The following is a 6,000-nucleotide window of genomic DNA, read 5'->3' as shown; positions in this document are numbered from 1 at the left end:
TACCGAATGTTTGGTAAAATTTGATGTTTTACCACTTTCCAGCAATAAAAAAAAACTGCATTTCTGTAATTTGCAGAAAATTACCGAAAACTGTATATAAACATTACTGATCGAAACTGTAAATGCCTGAAATCCCGCAATACTGTCAAAAATTGACGAATGTACTGTAAAAAAAGTCTTTTACAAACCAGACTGTACAAAGTACCGAACGGTTTGTAAATTGTCTATACTGCCAAACTCAACATTTTTCCGCCATTTTAAAATTGAATATTGCGCAGTTCTCCGTAGTTAAAGTGCGCAGTTATAGTAAGTGTTAAAAAATGGAAGACATATTAAAACAAATTGGAGCTCTTGATGGAGGAGCAAGAGATCTTTTCCGCAAGTAAAAATAAAAAAACATTTTTTTTTCATTGTACTTTGTAGATGGATCTTCAGAATGATTTCAACACGGTGCCAAACGGTGAAGTCCCACTTTTATACCTAAAAGGAAATTTAATACTTCGGAGGGATGAATTGCATGGAATGGATGGTCTGCATCCATCAAGAAAGATGCCAAGTATTGTTTCCCAGTGCTGTGTGAGTGCTTCGCTGCTTTCAATATAAGCTGCAAGCCAGAAGACAAGCAATTTTTCTTGTTTCTCTCTGCAATTTTTCAAGGCGTAGGAAACCTTACTACCACGGGGGAGAAATTTATGAGAAGCATCAATTGATCGAAACAATGAAGAAATTTTGAAACTAATAAAGTTTAAAAACTGATTAAAATCATCATGGATTAATAAATGTAAAAAAAAACAATTCAAATGAACCATATTATTATTCACCCCAAATTTGAAAAAGAAAAGAAAGGAAAATCGATAAAAACCAGCTACAATTTAATCGGTAGTTTTTGCTGAACAAATTGTAAATTTTAAAATCAAACCAGTAATTTTTTTACTGAATTTCGGTAAAAATCTGACAGAACGCTTTTTTGTTCATTTTACCAATCATTCAGTTAAATTTGCAATGCGTTTCAGTAAATTTTGACAGCTCATATGACCGAAGTCAAATTTACAGAACGCACTGTAAAACAAAAAATACCGAATAGATTACCGAATGTTCAGCTGTTCCATATTCGGTAAAAAATTACAGTATACTGTAAAAAAATCTTAGTGTGTATACACAACCTTGGTTCGGTTTTGAGTTTTTCATTTTTTACATACCAATCTCGTTTACCAGTAAATGAAAACCAAACATAAACCGAAGTGTCGTGTAAACGAAACACGCGTTGGTTTACAAGCTTCGATGGAAACACAACCAGCATCTAAACCAAACACGGTGTGTAGCAGTTGAGAACACGTGTTGTGCTTTGGTGAACCACACCGGTACGCAACCGGTTTTTTCCCCAACTCTGCAGCTCTGCCGAATACGGTAACTTTCTAGCTGATCAGGACCTCGAGATGTTATATATGTAAGAATTTAACGTGTATACTAGTGTCACGTAATGAGAATATTTTGAACTACTGTTCACTAGCGAAAACTTTATGATCTAAGGAACAACTTTGCCGAAGACAGTAACTTTATATCTGGTCAGGATCTCGAGAATTTTTATATGCGAGAATTTCACGTGTTTATAAGCGCCGCGAAGCTAGGAAATTCTGAACTATGGTATACCAAGTAATAGGCTTTGATCTCCTGAACAACTTTACCCAAGACAGTAACTTTCTATCTGGTCAGGATCTCGAGATAATTCACCACCAGCAAAAAGGTTATGATCTCCTGAACAACTTTGCCGAAGACAGTAACTTTCTATCTGGTCAGAATTTCGCAAAATTCCATCTTGTAACCAATTAAGTCAAATCCTGTTTACTGTAATCAAAGTTCAGCTTTTTTTTTAATAATTCGTTTATTTTTCCAGGCTTATTTGCTGTAGCTTTGCGGAGCCGATATTCATTGTTTAGATAACAAAATTACTTAAAACTAACGTTAGTAAAGCGGGGGCCGATTACTCGCGGCTATCTCGAGGTTAGGGGTAACAAATTGTAATAAATGGATGGCAGGGTAGGGATTGTGAACACAAGGTTTGGAGAGCAATGTGCTCTTGATCTCGAACTAGGCGACACTCCGATGAAGCAAAGTTCAGCTTGTTTAGTTTAAAATAAGTTTTTTTTAAGGAATACACGATTTTTTCACATCGATTTAGATCTCAGCATCAAAATGGCAATGGAAGACTCACACAATAAAATACCTTCATTTTGACTAAATTACAATTTTCTTACGTCAAATCAATCACGAGAAACACCTGATGTTATGTGTCCGGATTCTAAGTGGACCAGATTTTACAGTATCCAGGACTACATTGGCCACACCTGCACAAATTATGGGTGGCCAGAATCTTACTTGAACTAAAACCCATTGTGGGACTCATAAAATCAAGTAAGAATACAAAAATAACATTATTGGTACACAGCAAAAAATTAATTTGAATATCACATCAAAGTGGATGCACTTCAATCGTGTCAAAAATATGGTGTAAAATTTCTAGCCAAAAAGGAAAAAATTATCATTAATACAGTGCATGAACTGACATTACGCTGCTTTTACTGCATTCGTTTATTTTTGTGGCCATAAAAATTAAATGAGATTTTCGACATGATTGAAGCACAAACGAAGTGACAGACGACTTACTGGCGAAGAAATCCATTAAAATAATGTGGTTCACTGTAATAGAATTTTCTTGGAAGCTTGTGCCATCATCCACCAGATGGGTTAGTTTTTTTGTTTTGATTTGAACAAAGTTGATTTTGTGTACAATGATTCTTTGACAGTGTGCAAAGAGTGCGTATCCTGTGGCGTATCATTTTGTCAATTTTTTATGCATTTCAGTTTTGAGTAGAGTGAAAGAGATAGAAACAAAATATTCTAGTACATTTGGTGAAAATGCTAGTTCAATCCAATAGTAGTGTTGCCATGTGGTACAATCCAGTAGTAGTGGTGTTGCCATGTGGTACACTGAAAAATTGCAATAGAAGGTTAGTCACCAAAGTTTTCGTTTGTGCTAGTAGGTCCCGAAGAAACGTGCTCAACTTTTTGGCTCAGCTCTGGTACTCTCTTCGGTCCCAAGCTAATCGATTCACCCCTCGAAACATAGGAAAATCCACTAACCCCTCATTTTATCTGTCAAACTTTCATAGCGAATCAAAACAAACAGAGTGTAGTACTAGAATTTTGACTAGAATGGGGTAAGTTAATTGATTTGCTTGGGACCAATAGGCTAGTCAAGTAGTGAGCCAATTTAAAATCGTTAGTTTCGTATTGATTGTTGGTATAACTTTTGTCATATTTTACTGTTTTGCTTGCAGTGCAATCATTTGTATTACCATAAAACCGAGCATAAAACTAAATAAAACGTTCCGATTCAGAATTGTTTTATCTCACTAATAAATGTTGTATTTAATTGAAGTAACAATAAATAAATAAATAACAGATACGGGAAATGGCTCTAATGTTGGCCTATGGATCTAAGATTGGGCCCATCGTTAAAAATCTACTATTTATCAATTTGATCTAGATGAACGTGTCATTGGGACAGTACTAATGAAGATGAATTTAGGTAAGGGCCTAAATTACCCAACAAACATTGAATGTTTAATACGAGCTTATTTAGGCAAAAATAAGCTATAATCTTCAGCTAAAAAATGGCTTATTAAGCTGTTAATCAACTCAAATTTTTTGTTGGGTAGCGGAATATAGGCCGACATTACATCCACTTACATCCATTTCGATCTCAAATATTCCTGGCATCATCATTGTTTTGTGGCGTTTCTCTATTCACCATCAGAGCTCGCATCAGAGGTTGAATCGATCGCATAGTTTCTATTGGCAAATCAAAGTTGGCACTCGTGGAGAATAGAAGAACTATGAGAGTGATGATGGTTTCAAAATTTTACACGGTGAGGTATACGAGTGCAATCTTAAAAAGCTTTTATTTTGCAAATGGAACATTTTATTTAAATCTGGTTGATGCTATGTTAGTAGAAAACTTAAGGACTACTCAATAGACAAATAATACAGAAAAATTAATTTCTTTTCAGATTTTTAGGTGTACACATAGATTTGAACTTTTCTACCACTGTAGCAGCAACCAGATTTAAATAAAATGTTCCATTTGCAAAATAAAAGCATTTTAAGATTGCATTCGTATACTTCCCCGTGGAAAATTTTGAAACCATCATCACTGTTATAGTTCTTCTATTCTCCACGAGTGCCAACTTTGATTTGCCAATTCAAAAGGCGTATAGGCGAATCCAATTGGCAAATCAAAGTTGGCTCTCGTGGAGAATAGAAGAACTATGAAAGTGATGTTGGTTTCAAAAATTTCCACGGGGAAGTATACGAGTGCAATCTTAAAATGCTTTTATTTTGTGAATGGAGCATTTTATTTAAATCTGGTTAGTGCTACGTTAGTAGAAAACTTCAAGACTACTCAATAGACATATAATACAGAAAACATAATTTCTTTTCAGATTTTTAGGTGTAAACATAGACTTCCGCGGTCTCGAACCATCATAAGAACCTTCCACGGCCCCTAAAAACCCCTGTATACAAATTTTCACGCCAATCGGTTCAGTAGTTTCCGAGTCTATAAGGGTCAGACAGACAGACAGACAGACAGACAGAAATTCATTTTTATATATATAGAAGAAGAAGATAGAAGATAGAAGATAGAAGATAGAAGATAGAGATATTACAATAGATATTACAATTTCCATTGGAAGTGGTCTTATTTTACGATTTTCTAAAGATCTGAACTGATTTACAGCTTTACAGCATTTTCAAAATAAAAGCATTTTAAGATTGCACTCGTATCACAAACGAAGTGACAGACGACTAACTGGCGAAGAAATCCATTAAAATAATGTGGTTCACTGTAAGAATTTTCTTGGAAGCTTGTGCCATCATCCACCAGATGGGTTAGTTTTTTTGTTTTGATTTGAACAAAGTTGATTTTGTGTATAATGATTCTTTGACAGTGTGTAAAGAGTGTATCATTTTGTCATTTTTTTATGCATTTCAGGTTTGAGTAGAGTGATAGAGATAGAACTAAAACATTCTAATACATTTGGTGAAAATACTAGTACAATCCAGTAGTAGTGTTGCCATGTGGTACAATCCAGTAGTAGTGGTGTTGCCATGTGGTACACTGAAAAATTGAAATAGCAGGTTAGTCACCAAAGTTTTCGGGGGGGATAAGGGGGGGCCCCCATACAAATGAAACAGAAATTTCTGCATAACTCGAGAACTAATCAAGCAAATGGAACCAAAATAGGCATGTGGGGGCGAGTGTGGGGGTATAAGGAGATAATCATAGGGGGTAGCCCCTTAGATAATAGGGGGGGGGGGGGGCTACGTACAATATAGCATGCTTTTTTTTAAATCGGCGCATAAACTCAAGCTAATATTGAATCCCGAGCAAGACCGGGCACACTCAGCTAGTGTGGAATAAAATATGCAGTATTTTGAGTTTTGAAAATCGTTAATATGATGTAAACCTCGATGTAAGCGAACGGTATGGATAACATTTCCTCTCAACATCACCTAGCGCACTATACATTGCTGCTGCATCAAAAGATAAAAATATCGTTGTATTCATAAATGAAGCTCTTCCTAGTAAAATTGTTATATTCCAAACCATTTGTGGAATAGTTTTATCATTTGGGTTATCGTTCGTTTTAATATAGATTTATTAGGGTTTCAGATGATGTATAAAAACCGGTTTTTTTTCGAAATTAAACAACCCAATTGATGAAATTTTAGATTTCGGTTTCATTTGCGTAACAATGTGTAACAAAAACTGTAACAATTTTTAACAAAAACGAAATACCCCTCTCACAACCTTGAGCGTTATGCAATATTTGAACGAGCCGTGAGTCAAACAGTCCCATTTATGTGCACAATTTATTGTTGCATGCAAGTTATTTAACACTTTCTCATCTTTTCAGTGACGGGCTCGGTGGTTATCAT

The sequence above is a fragment of the Ochlerotatus camptorhynchus genome, unplaced genomic scaffold (genome assembly GCF_037179485.1).
Source record: "Ochlerotatus camptorhynchus isolate MF236.1 unplaced genomic scaffold, CSIRO-AGI_Acam_v1.1 ptg000266l, whole genome shotgun sequence".
NCBI lineage: Eukaryota > Metazoa > Arthropoda > Insecta > Diptera > Culicidae > Ochlerotatus > Ochlerotatus camptorhynchus.
Note: the sequence above shows the minus strand (reverse complement) of the source record.